The sequence below is a fragment of the Globicephala melas genome, chromosome 6, assembly GCF_963455315.2.
Source record: "Globicephala melas chromosome 6, mGloMel1.2, whole genome shotgun sequence".
Taxonomy (NCBI): Eukaryota; Metazoa; Chordata; class Mammalia; order Artiodactyla; family Delphinidae; genus Globicephala; species Globicephala melas.
Window position 1 is genome coordinate 79,956,578 of NC_083319.1, and position 19,840 is coordinate 79,976,417.

The 19,840-nt window shown below is 40.1% G+C and overlaps 1 protein-coding gene across 2 annotated transcripts in view; it reads right to left on the reverse strand.

Moving 5' to 3' along the window:
* The window catches only part of NDUFB6 (NADH:ubiquinone oxidoreductase subunit B6), a 105,255-nt gene that overhangs the window by 59,416 nt on the left and 25,999 nt on the right, over positions 1 to 19,840 (reverse strand). The window contains exon 4 of one of the 2 annotated variants that reach the window (XR_011377546.1): positions 209 to 383. The gene's annotated coding sequence lies outside the window, so the exon portion shown is untranslated. Of the gene's footprint in view, positions 1 to 208; positions 384 to 19,840 lie in introns of those variants that run through there. The other variant, XM_060301029.2, reaches the window with a different exon arrangement.

The window sequence follows — 19,840 nt, forward strand, 5'->3', positions numbered from 1 at the left end:
GTGCCTTTGTTTTCATCGCTTTTAGATGGAAATGACACAACTGTCTCCTAATCCCCTTGCACTACTGGGCCCTCTTCTTTCCTTACCTTCATTCTTGGTAGCTTTTTCCAAATATTTAACTGCTTCATAAAACACAATAAACAAAGAACTGGAAAAGGTGACTGGCTCAAATAATTGTGGATGTTGACACGTTAAAAGTTATACTTACCAGGCAATATAAAAGCCGTGAACCTTGAGTGAAGACATTGTATATTTCTATAAGTTGTGGGCAAAATTTGGCACTCTCAGGGTGATTTGTAAATGTTCTTCAAAGCCTTCCAAGCTTAGGATCCAATCAACTTCTCCAGTTGCATCTCCATTGTCATTTAATCCCTTGTCTAGCACTGTCCAATAGAAACATAATGGGAGTGGCTTATGTCATTTTAAAGTCTCTAGTAGCCATCCTAAAAAATTAACAGAAACAGGTAAAATCAATTTTAATAATATACTTTAACCCATTGCATCCAAAATATTTCAACATGTAATCAATGTAAAAAGTTCAAACTTAGAAGCAGGTAGTCTGCACAGTAGCCTAAATCATTGGCTTTGGATTCTGAGAGACCCTGGTTCTAGTTCAGCTCTCCTAGTGACAGGAATTGCAACTTCGGAGAAGTCTCTTAAACTCTCTACACATCATCTGCATGATGGAGATAATAATATCTATCACCCAAGCCTGGTGAAAGAATTTACTTAGATAATGTGCAAAGCTCCTGCAAAATTCTCCATAAATGTTGGTGATTATACTTGCTATCACTACTTTGGTGTTTTGATCATTCTAGCGCAGCCATTCCCATCTATTAAAATATTTAGAATGGCTTCTTCATGTCAGTGGAAATTTTCTTTATTGCCACAGCCAAACAAATGGCAATAGAAAATAGTATTTCTTCCAACTCCAAAGGGCTCCCTCCCAAAACAGCCACTTAGAAACAAGAGCTGCTGAAAAGTGATGGATGCCCTCCCTTCTCAGCCCATAGCAGGAACTGGCTTGTGTAGCAACATCAGTGTGAACTAAGAAGAACCAAGCCCCAGACACATCCTTTGCCAGGGGCCTCCCGGTGGAGTTCTTGCAAACTGTTCTACAGTGTGCTGTGGGTGAAATTCAATTCTAAGCTCTAGTTGTGTGACTAAAAGCCTAAAGGAGCAAAAAACTAAAAAACAAAAGCAAAAACAACAACAAAAAACAAAACAAAAAAACAGCCTCAGAGTCTTGCTTGCTTTGAAAGACTTGTTTGCTTCTGGCAACAGATATGTATGGCTCCAGGAGGGCCAAAGGGGCCAAGAGAGGCATTTCCATTTTGTAACTTTCTTACTAGCCAAACATAGAGGAGAGGTTTTCAAATAAATGTACCTTCATGAGGAATAAGAAATCACAGTAGAAAGAAAAAAAAAAGAAGCACACGGTTGATTGGCCATCTCTGCTCAGCAACACACATTTAGATCAGCGGTTCCCAACTTTGTTGGCACCAGGGACCGGTATCATGGAAGACAATTTTTCCATGGATGGGGTGGGGGTGTTCAGGCGGTAATGCCAGCGTTGGCTCACCCGCCTCCTGCTGTGCAGCCCGGTTCCTAACAGGCCGTGGCCTGGTACCAGTCTGTGGCCTGGGGTTTGGGAACCTCTGATTTAGAGGTCTTGTCAGAAAATGGTATGTGCTCATAGGTCCCACCTTCCTCGAAGTCACACCTTTACATGATAAGCTTATTCTGAAAACAGTATTGCTCATTTCCATGCGGGCTTAGCATTGCTATCACACTGGTCAGAGCACTTGGATAAGCTTCATTGCTCAGGATCCTGGATCCTTGACTGATCAGGTGTCACCCAAGGAACTGGTGCACAAAATAGATAACTTAGAGGTCAAGAGCCTGGCTTTGAGCCAGAGAGACTCACCATTAGAATCTTGGCCCTGGTTGTAATTAGTTTGTGATTTTTTTTTTCTTTTTGGCTGCGCCGTACAGCATGCAGGATCTTATCAATAGTTCCCCTACCAGGGATTGAACATGTGCCCCCTGGATTGAGAGCACAGAGTCTTTTTTTTTTTTTAATTATTATTCTTTTTAAAATTATTTATTTATTTATTTGGCTACGTTGGGTCTTAGCTGCAGCACGCGGGCTCTTCATGGTAGCGCACGGGTTTCTATCTAGTTGTGGTGCACAGGCTCCGGAGCGCACAGGCTCAGTAGTTGCAGCGCATGGGCTCGGTAGTTGCAGCACGTGGGCTGTAGAGCACGCAGGCTTAGTTTTCCTGTGGTATGTGGGATCCTAGTTCCCCGACCAGGGATCAAACCCGCGCCCCCTGCATTGGAAGGCAGATTCTTAACCACTGGAATGCCAGGGAAATCCTTAGCTTATGATCTTGACAAATTATTCTCTAAGCCTCAGTTTCTTCTTCTATAAACTACAGAATAAAAGATATCTACTTCATAGGATTGTTATAAGAATGCCTATAAAGTGCTTAGCATAGTGCCTGGTACATGGTAAGATTTCAATGTTCAATGTTTTCCCATACAAGACTGGTGGGAGTATGTCTTACCAGTGTCCAGAAAATGAAACTAGAAAATTGACAAATGACAACAATCTATCCAATCCCCAAAAATTATACAACCAGAGAAGATTGCAGCAAGACCACATCCTGGCTCCACACAAAGTTCCTGAAGAAGAAAAACACCTATGCTGAAGAAGCACAGTCTGGTAGAGCTGGAAGTGCCCTTAGAGACCATTTAGTCCAAGTGTTTATTTTCCAGATAAAGAAACGAAACCTCTGAGAGGTAAAGTAACTTACCCCATGTCAAGAACTAGACGCAGGGTCGGAGTTCAAATCCAGGTTTCTTGATTTTTAATTCTGTGATAAGTTCAGGTGTTTTTGTGGTTAAAACAACTCCTAAACTGGCAGGACATGAATCACCATCGTAAAAACCTCCTGTATTTCTAGTTCATCCCATTAACTATTCATTTGAGATTGTATAATTGTATTCCAAGATGCTCTTTCAATAGCAAACAGAGAGCAAGTGCTTATAAGAAGGCACCTTAGAAGGAAGTGTCCATTCTACCGACCCTGCAAGCCATCACCATCATGGCAAAAATAAATAACCAATACAAATGTAGACAGGGTTGGGATATAGCACCCCTGAACAGAGGGCTTGATGCAATGGTCCCTCAAAAAGCAAGTATCTTTATGCTCATTACAGACAGTCCAGAAAAACACCAACTCATTTTCTGCAAGGCTTTCTCCAAGGCGCTATGAAATCAGACAGCTATATCTGTGGATGATCTCAGTGCTATTGTCTGGGCTGTGAAAAGAGGGAAAGTTGTTTATTGCCATCCTCAGTGCCTGGCCTCTGTTGGCTCTCTGTAAATATTCACAAGTGAATGAAGGAAAGATCCATCCTAATGGCATAACCATGGATCTTCACCAGTGTCATGGGGATAATGTATTTTAAGTATCTTCAATCATTTCCTCAGTAACTTCTGAGTAATCCAGGTGTTATTTTCTTTCTTTCCCATGCATCCATCTGCCTTAAAGATAGGTCAAGGGTCATATTGTCCTAGGGAAGGAGGAGGTCAGTACCACACCAACAAAAGTGTTTTTAAAAATTTAATAGTGATAAAGACTTGAAAGCCAAATGTTGCAGAGAGAAAAAAAAATTTTTAATTCTAAAATCTCCTTTTTAAATAAGAGACAATGATTATATGTCTGAAAATACATAGTTTTTCTCTAAGCTGTGGGTAGAGTGAACTCAGAGGTAACCCAAGGAAAGTTCCTATAAGACAGGAATAGAAAATGAATTTCTTAAACCAAAAGAAGAAGAAAAGATAGGCGAGAGGTCAGATGCTAGGGCCCTGGCTTCCCCTGCCCACCTTTGCTTCAAATTGGCACCTTAAAGGCTGTGCAAAAGAAAACTCCAGAAAGTTTGTGAGAAGGAAAACCAGAGGCATTTGTGCCCCACTCTGAATTTTGGGACTTGGAAGGAGATTGCCTCACAGAGTACACCGTGTCAACGGGGGGTATGACAGCAGCACAGAGGAAGACAAAAGAGAAGTTATACAAAATAAAGGAGCTATACTTGTTGCACTGCTCAGTGTTTATTTTGTTAAATTTTAACCCCAGTTCACAAGTAGGTCCACTTAGGTTTCACTGGTTTCAGGAGTGCCCCTGAGGCCCAGGTTTAGAGTCTGTAGCCTGTGGGAAGGATTGCTGTAGATTGACACTTCTGTTCCTGATGGACAAGATTCTGCCCAGGATCGACTGTCCCACAGTAGAATTAGTCAGCCTGTTCTTCCTTTGCTGTTGGTGTTACCACGTTCACCTCCCTTTTGCAGCAGCGTGGTATAATCATAGGCAGATAGACCTGGGTGCTCAGCCTGGCCCTACCAGTTAGTTGCTAACTGTCTGACCTTGGGCAACTTTCTCTGAGTCCCCAATTGTTATTATAATAAAATAACAAAATAATCATGAATAATTATAACACTTCAGGGTTTACTAAGTGAAAAGCCCTTTACAAAGCATATAATACACATTATCTCATTTAATTCTCACATTCACCATGTGCGAGGTAGGTACTATGTTTAGCCTCACGTTACAAAAAAGAAAACCTGCCCAAAGCTGCACAGCTAATAAGCAGCAGTAGGAATTGAATCTAGGTCTGGCTGACTACAGAGCTTGGTGGCTATATAGGAGGACCCCATGACAGGGCAGATGTCCCAAGCACCTCAAAGCATAAGGACTCCTTCTATGTAATTTCCCTGCTAGTCTGTGTCAGTAGTTGGTCCTGAATAAGATCAGCATTGATCCTTGTGTGATCTAGGTAACTCTTTTCTGTGTGTGTATACAACTTTTATACAAGTCCCACATTTATTCTGACAAAAATATTTGGATATGTATCTATGACTTATCACTTTCCATTAGGCTCCATATTGGGGCTGAGGTCACATCATTGCAAGCTCCCCTAGATCTAGAGTCAGATGCCTGCTGATGAATGCGTGCCTGCTGATGAATGCGTGCAGCAGCGTACCTTAAAGCCCATGACAGCCGGGCGGTTTCCCAGCTGCTGAAATTAGCCTGCAGGATCTTTGCAGGCAAAGGTGTTACTTCAGGACAGCAGTATGCATCAGAACACAGACCCTCCCATCCTCTAACGTCCAAATAGCCCATGCTCCTGTTTGACACTATTGCATAGGTGGCCTGTATAGAATGCAAGCATCTATTTATTTGCTAAATCAACAAATATTCATGCAATACAATTCAGGAACTGAATGATAATGACCTTCTTTTAATACATCTAAATGATAATAAAACAAATTATCTTCTTCATAGGACTGTACCACATTTTAGTTAGCAAATCATTTATTGTCAATGACTTCATTACCTGCTAAATTCTTCTGTGGGAATCATTTAGAGTTACTGGTAATAATGCTTCTTAGTGAATTACTATGAGCAAAGGTATGACTCAATAGCCCAGAATGGAAAGAACTTTCTTTTCTACCTTGGGAATATTCAAAACAGAAGAAAACTTAGAATGTATTTGTTCCACACCACAAACCACCCTGTGGCATAATTTACAAATCAGGAAGTAGGCTCAGAGAGTCAATATCATTTTCAACGTCACTCAGTAGGTTAGAGGTACAGCCAGGGTTCCTGCCTTCCTGGGCAGCAAAATTATGTCACTTCACCACACTGCACAACTGCAGCAGTAACTGTGAACAAGTAACTCACTACTCCACATTTGGGGAAATGGAACTTAGAAGTTATTACTCAGGGTATATTCACAGAAAGAATTCAATTTATTGAATAGAAAGTGTAGATGTGCTGGAATCCAAATTCAAGAGGAATTTATTGAACCTTCAACATGCCAGATACCCAGAATCTCATTCGACTGTACCACAGTTCATGAGATTGATATAATTGTCCCATTTCATAGCAGAGGAAATGGGCTTAGAGAGGGCATGAAGCGACCCAGTTCACACAGTAAGTAATGGACTTTGTGACTGCAGCCCAGGTCCTTTCTACTGCCTCACAGTAACAGTTTATTAAAGCTTCCATAAGCACTCTCAAGGGGGAGAACTCAGGAGCTCCTTGGCTCTATAAATGTCCAGATACTACATCATGCAATATATCCACTACCCCTTTAAGGTAAAGGCACAGCATTCAGCTCATGGCCCTTACCATTGAGGAATTAATCTTCCTTCTTGTTGATGAACTGAAATTATTCAGAAAGCTCTCGGATAAAGTGTGACTGCTGGCACGAAATATAATGCTAGGTGGAATAATAGTAAATTACAAACTCAAGCATCTTCCCTACTGTTCCAGCTTAGAAAGCTTATTACGACACAGATAAATCCTCTAACTAGCTCAGAAAAAATATGAACATCAGCTCCTACATTTTACCCATATTGATAGCTGGTCTCATGTCAAATGGGTTTGCAATTTAGTGTGCAATAGTAAAACCTCTAAATCTACCATCTTTGGCTTGCATTTGATTCCCCTCAAATGCTCAAAGTCTCCACCATTCATTCCCATGCCAGCTGGGAAGTTGTAACTTTTTATGAATCTCCCCTGCCTCTTACAGATCAGCTTCTTTTTTTGCATTTATTGTATCAGGTTGTTATGTATGCTGGAAACCTTTAAATATTTCAAGTTGTAATTTAGCAAACTATAGAGAAGCCAGAAATAGAAGTTGGGATTTAAAAAAATTTTCTTATAAGAAAGAGTTAGAAATGCACTAACCCAAAGAGGAAAAGACTGAATCTCCTGCACAAATTTGGGGACCTGCTGGCTATACTGTTCTTGCGAGGTGAACCCTGTTACCCATAGCATGTAGCAGCAAAGGGCATATCATAGATATTGCCCTGTTGTCCCTCCTTCAAAGTTTCTCCTGCCAGAGCCAATGCCCTTCTCTTCTGCTTTTTTTCCCCTAACTTCCCATTCCCTCTGCACCTCCAGTGCAGTACAGTTATGGCCGTAACCCCAGCCACTGGTACAGCTCTTCCCATGAAAACCAATGACCTTCCAGCTGCTGAATCTATTGGACATCCTTCAGTCCTTATCATACTTGACTTTTAGGCCATACTGTCTATTGTTTCCTCCTTCTTAAAACTCTCTTCTTGGGCTCCCCTGGTGGCTCAGTGGTTAAGAATCTGCCGGCCAATGCGGGGGACACAGGTTCGAGCCCTGCTCCAGGAAGATCCCACATGCCACGGGGCAACTAAGCCCATGAGCCACAACTACTGAGCCTGCACTCTGGAGCCTGTGAGCCACAACTACTGAGCCCACGCGCCTAGAGCCCGTGCTCTGCAATGAGAAGCCACCGCAATGAGAAGCCTGCACACTGCAAGGTAGAGTAACCCCCGCTCGCCGCAACTAGAAAAAGCCCACGTGCAGCAACTAAGACACAACGCAGCCAAAAATAAATTTATAAAAATAAAAACCTCTCTTCTTTAGGTCAATAATTATTATTATTGTCATTATCGTTATTATAAGTTTGCATCAGTAGAGTGCTTACAATATATAAGGTGGTGTGTTAAACATTTTACGTGCATTCTGTCCTTGAATACTCATAAGCCCATGGGGTAGATGTTATTATTATTCCTATGTTAAGATGAAGAAATTGAGTCATTGTCTTAGGTGACACAGCTAGTAAATGACAGAGCCTGATTTTGAACCCAGGTTTTCCTAATTCCAGAACCCATGTTCATAAGCATTATGGTACATTGCCTCATAAGGTTTTCAAGAGAGTAAATATATGGAGACCTCAGCGCTATTAAAGCTAGCTCTAGATTGCAATTAGTTTTTCCATTTTTGAGCTGGAGCAATGTTCAGAAAATAAAATCTCTTTTTTTGTGGAAAGAAAACTAGATAATCCTGTATCAAAAATGATAAAATGTGAGAGTAAATATAGACTGTAAAAGTAACATCAAATGAATTCTAATCTTTTAGAAACAAATTAAAGTAAAATGGAAAAGAGTTTGATTGTCTGCAAGACTTTTCCCCACATCTTGTTTAAAATGGTATTTGGTTTGCTGTCTATGGCAGACTCTGGAGATGTCTGTCCACACCCCTTGCCCCATGATCCCTGCCTCTTGGTGTTCACATCTTGGGTAATTCTCTCCCATTGAGTGTGGGCAGGACCTGTGACCTGCTTCTAACCAATGGAATATAGCAAACATGATGGGATGTCAGTTCCATGACTAGATTACATTTTATGAGACCCCATCTTGCTAGCACACTTTTTCTAGAGATTCTATCTGCTGGCTTCGTGAAGTAAGTGGCCATGGTGGGAAAACCCGTGGGGAAACTGAGGGTGACCACTTGGAATAGCCAACAAGAAACTGGAGCCCTCAGTGCTACAACTACAAGGAAATTAATTCTGCCCCAAATCTGAGTGAGCTTGGGCAGATTCTTCCCTAAGCAAGCCCCCAGATGAGAATGCAGCCCAGACGATGCCTTGATTGTAGCCTGAGCAGAAGACACAACTAAGTCAAGCTGTGACTCACAGAAGCAGTGAGATAATAAATGTATATGGTTTTAAGCTGCCACCGTTGTGGTAATTTGACATGCAGCAATGGATAACTAATACACAGCCTCACTCATGGCCTTTCCCAAAATTCCACAAAAATTATTATGGAACGACAAACAAAAAACTGGAAGAAAAATATAACAAGACTGAATGTCAATTTATTCAGAATCTGGAAGAGACTGTCTCTAACTACAAAGCCAATGAAACTAGGTTGAAAAGAATCTGTTCTATGTCAATTGTTCTATGCACTAAAAGAACAGTAATTGTTATCTATTCCTGCATAATAAATCACCACACATATTGTATGATTCCATTTATATGAAATGTCCAGAATAGACAAATCCATAAAGACAGAAAGTAAATTAGTGATTTTCAGGGGATAACAGGGGGGAAGAATTAGGAGGTACAGGATTTATTTTTGGGGTGATGAAAGTATTCTGGAATTAGGTAGTGGTGATGGGTGCAGTTCATGAATATACTATTAAAAACCACTGAATTATACACTTTAAAATGTGAAAATGTAAATGGTATATAATATTAATTTTATCCCCCCAAAATTAATAAAAATAAATAAAATAAACATTTATTGTTTCTCAAAGATTCTGTGGGTCAAGAATTTGAGAGTGAAAAAAAAAGAATAACATACAAAAATTAATCATAAGGAAGAGAAAGCTTTGTAGTATAAATACCAGGTCATGAAGAGATGTGACAAACAATAAAATATATGTCTATCCATTTAAAAAAAAAAGAAAAAGAATTTGAGAGGGATTGGCTGTGAGATTCTGACTTGGGGTCTCTCATAAGTGGTCAATATGTCAGCCTGGGGCTACAGTCATCTGAAGAAGCCTAGACTCAACTGGACTAGAACTAGAGAATTTTCTTCAAAAGTAGTTCACTCACTTGGCTATCAGATTGGTGCTGGTTGTTGGTGGGAGGCCTAAGTTCCTCTCAATGTGGTTTTTTTTCACAAGGCTGCATGAGTATACTCACAACTCAGCAGCTGGCTTTCCCCAGAAAAAGTGTATACAGCAGAAACCAACAAAACCTTGTAAAGCAATTATACTCCAATAAAGATGTTAAAAAAAAAAAAAAGACAGCAAGGCAGAAGATGCCACATCCTTTATTTCCTGCCTCAGAACACACATCCTACACTTTTGCAGAAAGTAAGAGGTTTTGTTTAGATTCTTACCACTTTTCTTTCCCTGTTAAGAAAGCCAAGGTCTTTACCAACTAGAATACTGAGAATACACCCATCTATTGTAGGAACTATATATATATATATATATATATATATATCCAGAATATTATCCTCTATCACCTGTTTATTCTACTTTTTCTACATTGTCAGCAAATATAACTCCCATGAACCGTGTAAACATGAAGAAGTGGGGAATGGAAGAGGTTAATGGTCCCTTTTGTGAGTAAGATTTCCACACACATTGTTCAAAGTGCATTGGTTAATTCAAAACCAAAACCAAAACCCAAAGTGTAAAAAAGGAGACATTTTGGCCAACTTCTGCAAGCTTCTGATGACTTCAGGCTCCTCCATGAAATAATGCTTTGTTTCAACCCAGTGATTGCCTCTATCCTTGGAATTATTAGGAAAATTTGATGAGAAATAAGATCTATGATTCACGTGAGTCTGCTTTGACTTTTGTGTTAGTATAAAGATTGAAAGGGTAAACCATGTTCCAGACAAGCCTAATAACAATAATAATATCACTTACTATGGGTCAGGTATTGTGCTATGCATTTCACATCCACAATTTCATTGAATCCTAACAACAAACCTAAGCAGTAGAGTGCTATCATTATCCCACTTGATGTTGAGGAAACTGAGGCTAGAGAGAGTCACTTGACTAAGGTCTCAATTCAAGAGCAGAGCTGAGATTCAATCTATGCTATTTGATTTCCAAGCTTGAGTCCTTAACCAGTATGCTTCTTGCCTCCTTTTTTTTAAAAAAGATGCATGCATAGACATATTCTGAAAAAAGTTTAGAATTATATGGATATAGAAAAAAACCTTACAGGTGTTTAGTAAAACAAACATGTTGTACATAATGGAACCAAAACCAGGCTGGCGTCCCCTGTCTCTTTTGCAACACTAAGGGCCAGAACACAATGGAATAACATCTTCAGAGTTTTTAGGAGAGAAATGCTCCAACCCAGATTTTAAAAATTCACTCAAATAGATGTGAAGGCAATCAAAAGACAATTCATGTCTGTGAGGGCCTAAAAGATTTTACTTACCTATCCTCCTAAAAACAAGCAAGCAAACAATAACCTTTAAGATTAAGAGGTGAGTCAAGATTAAAGGGAAAAAATAAAAGATGTAAAAGAATTAGCAACAGCATTGAAAACATTTTGAGATAAATCTAAAGAATTGTAAACTTCACTACAAAATGGAATATGCTTATTAAATTGTAATCCTGGAAGAAAAAAGAATATATAATATAAAAACAATTTCATTAAATTCCAGATTACATGAACAAAGACTAGAAATGGAGATGAGAAAAGGAAGTGTTAATTCTTCATTCATATACAGAAGAAAATCTGAAAATACCATTTCATTTCTTACTTTGATAATTAGAAAAAATATAGGTTAACACTGTTTTTGAAAAAATTAAAGGAGACCTATTAGTGATCTTCAAAAACAGAAGATAATAAAAGGAAATTATAAATGACAAAAGACCATAAATATGTACATGCTGACTAATTTCTCTAAGACTCATTCCCTCATCTATAAATGGGACTAATAATACCTATCTGAGGAGTTGTGAAAATCAAAATGGCTAAGGTATATAAAGCATTTAGAATAATGTCTGGGTATTGTAAGTACTATATAATATTAGTTGTATTATAGTATTATACCGTATTTTAAAATATTTTATAGTAATACAGTGTTATCATATTAAAAGTCCTCTACAGTAAGCAGATGTTAATTTTTAAACTGAAAGAAAAGATAAATGTTACTTAAAAAAAATTAGACAATAAGTTTTAGGGCAAAATTTCCTTTCCTTCTTCCCCTTTACTATACAAAAATAATCAACTTTAAACACTATATATGTTAATGTAGTGGCCTAAAATTTGGGTGTGGATTTTAAAAGAATCCTTTCCCATTGCAATTGCAAACCCTCCATTTACTTCTTCAATGTTTCTACATTGCCCTTGATTAGATTCCATTTTTCTTCTTCAAATTGCTCCCAAGGGATTAAAGGCAACAAATGTGACCTCGTTAATTCCTAGAATTATAAAATATGCGTTAGTAATTCCGACACTTTGGCATTATGTTAGGGTTCCTCCCCCCAAAATGTGCCATCTCCTAACATCAACATTACTCAAAGAGAGTCTGAAGACTGTGGCCCAGGAACTCACATTGTAGGGTAATTATAAATACTTGGAGAATCAGTTTGATAGCAATAATCATGACATAATTATTGTATTTTCCACACATTTCTTTGTCAGATTAGGTGCACAGAAATAAAGTAGGGGAACGTTCAGACAATAGGAATACAAATGTGTGTGTACCTACACTCCACCCTACCCAGTTAGGACCTTCGGATGGAGACAATGAATACCTGCAATGTGAATCCAATCACATCCTCTCTTCTGGCTGTGTTGCACACTTGGAGTTTTAGTTTCCAAAGGATATAAAAGGGGAAATGATGGGGCAGGTGTGGGACAGTTTACACAACTCTGCCTATCACAGAAAACAGCCCCCTTGCAGAGAGAGGTAGCCACCTGTTTCCCTAGTAAAGACATCTCAGAATTATGGGGAAAGAGAATAAGGGGCAATCAAAGCCATTTTGTAACTTTATCCCTGGGGGCACATGCATCAGTGTTTCTTTTCACGGAAATTCTCTCTAGCAGAAATTCGCACTAGACCACAGCATATGGTCTTTTATTTTCTGGTGGTGTCTTTTTTGTGCCTTTTCTTAGGCATTTTATTGGAAAGCTTTGGGAGGGCATATCAAGTACGACTAACATGGAATCATGGAAACTCATGACGTCATTTCAAACCCTTTTTTCATGGGGCTAAAACTTTAAAAGACACAAACTAACTTTAAAATTGTGGTTTAGGAGACCTCCCTGGTGGCCCAGTGGTTAAGAATCCACCTGCCAATACAGGGGACACAGTTTCGATCCCTGGTCCAGGAAGATCCCACATGCCACGGAGCAACTAAGCCCATGCACCACAACTACTGAGCCCACGGGCCACAACTACTGAAGCCCACACACCCTAGAGCCCGTGCTCTGAAACAAGAGAAGCCACCGCAATGAGAACCCTGCACACCACAACGAAGAGTAGCCCCCGCTCGCCGCAACTAGAGAAAGCCAGCGCAGCAACGAAGACCCAATGCAGCCAAATAAATAAATAACTATAAAAAAATAAAATAAAATTGCAGTTTGGAATTATACCTCCCTTTTGGTTCTAAGCTTCAGCTTAGCTCTAATACCCTGGAAGTAGAGAATTATGCTAACATCCATGTACCCTCCATGCCTTTAGTGATTTTATTGATTTTTTAAAAACATTTTCTCTCAGTCATCATCTTTTCACATTGAATCCCAAGCTTTTCAACTTTGTTCTCCTTCACCAACACCCTACTGCCTGTGATCACGAATGCACTTCTTCCCAGGATCTTCATATGTGGGTGCACTCGGGGGGCTAATAATTGGGTGCTCAAAGAGATATTCTAAAATATTAGTTCAGAGTTTATTTAATGCCTGCAGGAAGAAAGTGGCTTCTATTAATAAAACCACTTGCTTTATATTAATATACCACTCAATTTATATTAAAATGTAACACCATCAAAAAATATTGAGGTGTAGCAGCTGACAAAATATTAATGTTTGAGTATTCATAGCCTCTCCCACTTCCTCTTCTAAGGAGGGTGGATTTGACTTGCTGGATTGGCGGCCAGGCTCTCCTTTGCTCTGCAGCACCTGAGAAACAGGCACAGTGGAGGAAAAAAAACGTAAAGGAACCAGAGAGAGTTGGTTATTCTCTATAATAAAGGGCTCAAGAAGAAAGAGAAGGAGAGAGAAGAAGACCAATCACATGGTTGGTATTAAAAGGAGTCTGAGGGAGAAAATAAAGAGGAATCATTTACTTCAGAAGCCACTGACAGGGTGTGTGTGTGGTGTGTGTGTGCCTGTGTCTACATAAAGGAGACAAGGAGATAGAAGGATGTTCTCTCTTGGAATTTTACTATTTATTAAGGCTATTCTCCCACCTTAGCATTTTGTCAAAAGATACTGTAAAAAGATGAAGTGCTTCCGATTATATTGTCCTAACCCTGGAATGTATTTTTTCACTCAATAACACCACAGGGTGGTAAGTCTAGGTGGAGCTCCAGATACGTGAGGTTACAAAGACAAGGCACTTACTAGATACACTAACCATAAAAAACAACTTAATGTCTTTGGAATTGCCCTCATCTCACTGTTTTTCCATTTCTTATGATTAGACAGCCATTTGCCACTTGATTTTCACTAATAAAAGCAATAAATGATAACTTATGTAAATAAACATACAGTTCAAAATATATTTAAAAACTTGTTTTTTCAGTTTTCTAATAGTAAAATATTCCCTAATTTTTTGGTAATTCTTTTTTTCTCTGTAGATTTCCTTTGTGACTTTTCAAAACCAGACAGCTTCTTGAGAGTCATATTTTAAATTTATATATTTTCAAGGCAAGTTTACAATTTTTAGGTAATAAAATAAATGACCTATTCCAAATAAATAGCACCATGCCATGTGTCATGGGTTGAATTGTGTTCCCCCAAAAGATATGCTGAAGTCCTAACCTCCAAGGCCTCAGAATATGACCTTATTTGGAAAGAGGTTCTTTTCAGAAGCAATTGAGTTAAAATAGGTCATTAGACTGGGCCCTAATCCAATATGACTGGTGTCCTTATTAAAAAGGCAAATTTGGACACTGAGAAAGATTTGCACTGAGGGAAGATTATGAACAGACATGGAGAATGTCTGGACATTCCGGACACCAAGGTGCAGCTGGACACCAAGGTACATCCGGGGCTACCAGAAGCTGGAAGAGGTGAAAGAGAATCTTTACCCTACAGGTTTTAGAGGGAGTAGGGCCCTGCTGACACCTTAATTTCAGACTTGTAGTGTCCAGAACTGAGAGACAATAAATTCCTGTTGTTCTAAACCACCCAGCTTGTGGTACTTTTTTATGGCAACCCTTGGAAATAAATAAATCATGTATTAAACAGTCTTAGCATTTTGGTCAACTACAGTGACTGCCACGAGGGAACTATGGGCTGGATGTTCCTACGATTGCTGTGGTCTCTCAGTGCACCAGGTAATTTGCAGTCACTCACTGTGAAAGTACTTGGCAGCTCAGTGTCTTCTCTGTAAGGAGCTTTTCCTTTTCTCTTCTTTTTTCTTTCTTCCTTCTTTCCTTTTCCCCTCCCTTCCTCCCTCCCTTCCTTCCTTCCTTCTTTCCTTCTTTTCTAGGTTCAACTTGATTATGCACTCTCCCTCAGCAAGAGTGGATCAATTTGCATTTTTCTAGTTATGTAAGGAGTTGCTTATGGAAATCTGAATTAATAGAGACCACATTTTCAATGCCTTCTAACTTAATTTTAGCATTTCAGCCCGAAGCCTGGTTAGCCTCCTGGCTCATTGTCAACCACTTAACATGGCTTTTGGTTCACCCCATCCCCTCATCTCAACTCTGGGGCAGGGCTCAGGAATAGGGTGAAAATGTCCATTCTTACCAATTTTTTGTTAAATTGATATTTTAATTGTTTTAATTATGCCCAAGCAAAATGTTCCTGGCTATATCACAATGGCTAAGTCAGAATAACTTGATCACTATGTCAAACACCTGCCCCAAACTAGCAGTGTAACAGCAAGATAGCAACACTGGTGTCCAGAGACACTGGAAGTGATCCAGCTTCCACCTCTACTATGTCTGCTGCCTGAAGATTGGGAGAAAAACAACATTTTGTGAGATGCCTTAGGGATTTTCCTCTACCCCAACACACTCCCTCCCCCACCCCAGACACACTCCAATCCCAAGATCTGAAGGGAGGCCTTAGATGGGGCTAGAATTCTGGAAATCCAACCAGAAAATATCAAGACATAGGAAATGCCGTACTCCAACTGCACTCCAGGCTAGTGCTACTGGGTGGTCACACCAAAATAGTTACAAGGCAGTAAGTGATTAGTGTCGGGAGGACTGTAATGATCTGTATTCAACCATCTGGGTAACAACTTCACAGTCTTTACCATAGTCCCCTATGACCTGTACTTTTCTTTAAATCAACTTTTGAAGTAGATCAACTGCAACATATCCATTGCTCTTCTCCCCTCTTGGCATCCATGCCCCTTGCAATGTGACTTTGTAGCTTCTCCCACTTATAGGGAGGGAATGGCCTTGGGAGTTGCTCCAAACAATAGAATGCAGCAGAAGTGATGCTGTGCCAGTTCCCCATGGCCTCAAGAGGATTTTCATGATTCTGCCGCATCAGTTGGACCCCTGGCTCTGCCATAGGAAAAGCCTGACAACACTAATGGGGGATGATGTGCCACATGGAGGAGAAGGAAGGGACTCCAGCTGACAGCCAGCAACCCCCAGAGGCCCAACCATTTAGCAAACCTGCAGCTGACTGACCACAGACACATGAAGGAACCCAGCTGACTTCACTCCAACGGAATCCAGCCCAAACTACCGACCCATAGAATCATGAGCTCAGTAAAGTATCCTTTTAAGCCATTGTGTTGGATTAGTTTGTTTTACAGCAATAACGAAATGATACAGCTTTCAATTAAATCGCCTTTTAAAAAACTGTGAAATCATGAGTCTGATATGTTAGTAATACATTTTCCTATAACACAATAAAATGAATAAATAATTATTAAATGCTCTAACAAATATTAAAGAAGTTAGGAAAAAGAAGAAACTATTTCAGGCAAGGTGTGTGGTGAAGAAGACATTTAGAGAGGAGAGGAATTTAACTAGATTTCGAAAAACATGTCAGGAACAAAAATGTGGAACAGAGAGGAGAGGATATTCTACAAATAAGAAGTGTATCTGTGGGATAGTGAATAAATAAGCTTGGTTGAGACATTTGTTTTGGTTTTGTCTCTTTGTGTAGTTCTAAAACTGGAAAAAAGAATTTGGCTTTGAGAAAAAACTTTAATGGAGGCTAATGCTTTCAGTTGAATAACAACAACAACAAAAAATCACCATCTGTTCTTTCAAGCTGAGGCCAATGCATTTCAACACATTCTTACCTCACTTTTAACCTAAAAGGATTGATTTTTAAGGATCATAACTCTCTTTTAAAGTCTTTTTTTTTTTTGTCATAAGGAACAGAGAATGACTTGTCATTCCTACATGAAGTAGTTTAAGACCCAGCGTTAAGGCAGGGTTCTAGAGCTGGTAATAATGTAAATAGAAAACTCAGGTGACCAGAACTTAGGGCACCAGCTGATGCTCTTATTCAGCAGCTAAAGAGCTGTGTTACTTTGGGCAAGTGACATGTCTCTGGATCTCAGCCTCCTCATCCATCAAACACTTGAGCTTAAACCAAATGATCTCTAAGATCCCTTCCAGCTCTCGAATTCTGTCATTCTCTGTCAGTGATTCAGCAAGACAAGTAGTCATCAAGAGATGGTCAAATTCAGTGCTGATTCAGTCCCCTGGGCAGGAAGTACTTCTGAGTTCCTAAGGGCAGAACATAGTGTGGAGTCCTGGTTGCCAAGTGATGCTCAATGTATAATAGCTCAGTGTAACTTAAGCTCTTCCCTGGTGTGTGTGTGTGTGTGTGTGTGTGTGTGTGTGTGTGTGTGTGTGTGTGTGTGTTGGGGTGAGGGTGAATAATGAAGAAGTTAGGGTCTTATGACTATATTATATTCAGTCTGAAAGATTACCATGTCACTAAGAAGCACTTAGGATATTATTGGAGGTTGATTCACACTTTGCTGGCAAATACTGGTTGGGGTAAGCAAATTTCCAAAGCCAGAACATCCTTAAAGGGAGCTCCCATGATCCTGTCTTGGGATAAGGCACAGCATTCAAAACAAAGCCTAGGGTCACTGGTGTGAATGACAAATGGGAAAGGAGAAGGAGAAAAGAAAGCTGCCTTAAATCACCACTTGTTCAACATCCATTCATTCAATCTAGTCCTTTCCATATAGCAAGGAACAAAACCAACAAAAACTTCTGCCCTTATGGATCTTACAATCTGTTCCCAAATATTCCTTCTGAGACTTGTATGTTATGCACACATCTGTTCTGTGGTGTTTGTTGTTTTGTTTGTTTGCTTGCTTTTGTTTTCTTTGGGTGGACAGTAAAGAGTTGGCAGGGTTGGGGGTAGCTTTCAGGTGGGGATGATTGGGGGACTGAGAATATCTGAAGGATGCTTACTTGGTTTTCAAAGTCTGACTCAACTCGTTTGTGCATTTAATCACCAACAGAGATATAGAGAACCAGATACAGAGAACCAACTGTACAGAAGCTAGGCTCTACAGTTTAAAAAAGTAAATAAACCAGATTCCCTGCCCAAAGATATTCACAGCTTAGTTTTCCCTAGTGAGAGAAAGAGACATGAAAATACACGATTACAATTTGATATGATCTACCTACAACAGGATGCACAAAGAGTAGACTCCAAAGAGGGAAGCAGTTAACTCTGCTGGGGAAAACTTCAGGGACCTCTTCCCAGAGGAGGTTTGGTAGCATGGGTTTTGAAGAATGACGAGAAGTTTTGTTGCACGCTGAGGGGACAGCAGGTGCACAGTAACAACAGGGAGGGGGGCTGCATTATGTCTGGCAAGTGGTGATGGTTCTGTGTGGCCAGGGCAAGCAATCATTCTCCACCTTTCTGCATATGAAGATCATCTAGAGAGCTTTTAAAACTACAGATTCCGTGACCCTACCACCAGCTTGATTAAATCAGAATTTTAGGGGTAGAGCACGGACCTCCATGAAATTTTAAAATTAAAATTTTAAAGCTCTCCAGGTGATTCTAAGGTGCAGCCAGGGTAGAGGACTATTAGACTAGAACGGTACTTCTCAAATTTTAATGTCACAGGAATCACCTGAGGCTCTTTTTCATGCAGATTCTGATTCAGTAGGTCTGGTGTGGGCCAGAGCACCTGCATTTCTCACCAGCTTCCAGGTGATGTTGATGCTGCTGGTCCACAGAACAACTGAGGATGTGGCTGGATCAGTAGTTTCCAAAGTATGCTGCCCAGAGCAGCAGCATCACCTGGGAACATGGAAGAAATACAAAATTTCAGATCCCACCTCAGATGTACTGAATTAGAAACTCTGAGGATCGGAATCCAGAAATCTGTTTTTTCAAGCCTTCTAGACAATTCTGATGCAGCTTCCTTCAAGTCACGATACTGTTAGAAAACCACTGGGCTAGAGTATTAAAAGGTTGGGTAATGGTGTTGAAAAATACTAGAAATGCACATGGGGGTCCAATTACAAAGAAGCTGGTACATCAAGAGTTAGAATGTTATCCCATAAGCAACAGGAAGCCCTTGGACAGTTTTAGGAAGTGGAGTAATTTAATTTAAAGTGATGTTTTGAGAATGATCTCTCAGGTGAAAATGTCCCTTTGAGACACTTCCCAGCTACGGTACAAAATGTCCCAGTTGCCTTGATGCCATCAATGGTCCTTTCCATCCACCTACCCAAGGCCACAGGCCCCTACAGAAAACGCAGCCCAACTTCCTGGTTTCTGACCTGCCACTTGTCCATGGATTCTCCCTCTCTCCTGAGTCCCTTTCAATGATTACTTCCTCTGGTTGTTCATCCCCTTTGACTTGACTTTTCCTGGGGCCAGGGCCTCTTGGGTTGTCCCTCCTTGAGTGAAGCACTGCATTCCAGCACCACCCCCATTCCCATGCCACAGCCTCCTCCCACCCTGACCTGAATGCAGTGCCCAGGCCCTGGCTTGTCTGGGAGGAGGCACTAGACAGAAAGAGCTAAGAGTCAGGGACTGTGAGTCTGGCTGGCAGGGACTTGCTAGGTGACCAAGGCCAAGTCACTTACCTCTAGGCTTCAGCTGTCTCATTTATTTAATCCAGGCTCAGGAACTGGATTAAACAATCATTAAGGAGACCCAATATAAAGCTCTATAATTCCACTGAAAGCCTTTGCTGGGCAGGATTACTTTACCGAAAATATATTGTGCAATCACAAGTCTTTTTTCCTGGACATAAAAGAAGTTTACTTTAAAAAAATATACAACCTATCTTTATAAGCTCAATATCAAGGTATAGAAGGATAATACTTTAGAAATA